Source organism: Eulemur rufifrons, unplaced genomic scaffold, assembly GCF_041146395.1.
Source record: "Eulemur rufifrons isolate Redbay unplaced genomic scaffold, OSU_ERuf_1 scaffold_240, whole genome shotgun sequence".
Classification (NCBI taxonomy): Eukaryota; Metazoa; Chordata; class Mammalia; order Primates; family Lemuridae; genus Eulemur; species Eulemur rufifrons.
In genome coordinates this window covers 61,573-62,500 of record NW_027183022.1, presented here as the reverse complement: position 1 = coordinate 62,500, position 928 = coordinate 61,573, and positions in this window count along the sequence as shown.

The following is a 928-nucleotide window of genomic DNA, read 5'->3' as shown; positions in this document are numbered from 1 at the left end:
CCGGCCTTCGGCCCTCGGCCCGCACGCCACCGCGCCTAATCCCATTCTCGTCCGTTTCCCAATCCTGTCTCGCTCCGGGGAGCACCGCGCACCGGTGGAACGACCCCCTCGTTGGCCGGGCGGTCCCCCAAGCCGCAATCCACAGGCGCCAGCACGGGAGCGCCCATCCATCCGCGGCCTGGCACGGGACCGGGTGGAGGGCCGCACGCTCACAGGGGCTGGGGAGGGGGCGCGAGACGGGCCGCACCACCACCCCCTTACCCCAGCGCACACCGGGGCGACCCGCGGCCGGGGCACGCAGCGCACACACGCGGGCGCCCTTCACAGCTGGAACGCCGGCCCGGCCCGGCGTGACCCTCCCCCAGAGTTCAGAGGGGGAGGCGCGGACCACGTTAGGCGAAGAGTGGCACTCGGCCCCCACCGCGGGGGCCGGCGGACCGCTCCACCCCCACGGCAGGGGAGGAGGGAACTCTGCCCACGCACAACTGGCAGCCGCAGGGGCGGCGCCTGACGACGCGCAGAGAGGCGGCGGGCTGGGGGATCCGACAAACCCCAGAAGAGGACACGCCTCCATGATCGCTAGAGAAGACGCTTTCTCGCCGAAGGTGGATCGCCCCCGACCCCCGGTCGCCCCCGTAAGGGCCCTGGGCGGAGGCGTTCAGGCACGCCCCGGGGAGGTGTGGGGGGGTCTGCGGCATGGGGCAAAACACGCACGGTTGGCGACTCCTGAGCGTTCGCGGTCGGGGCCCCTGGTCCAAAAGCCACCTCACTTCGAGGGGGACACTCCCCCGTCGGTATGGGAGAGGGGTCACCGAGGCAGACCAGGCCGGTGGCAGAGGCCCCCCACGGGGCCGGCCGGCACCACGTCGCCGGCCCGGCCCCACCACGATCGCCCACACGACCGTGCAACCACCCCACCTCGGGCAGG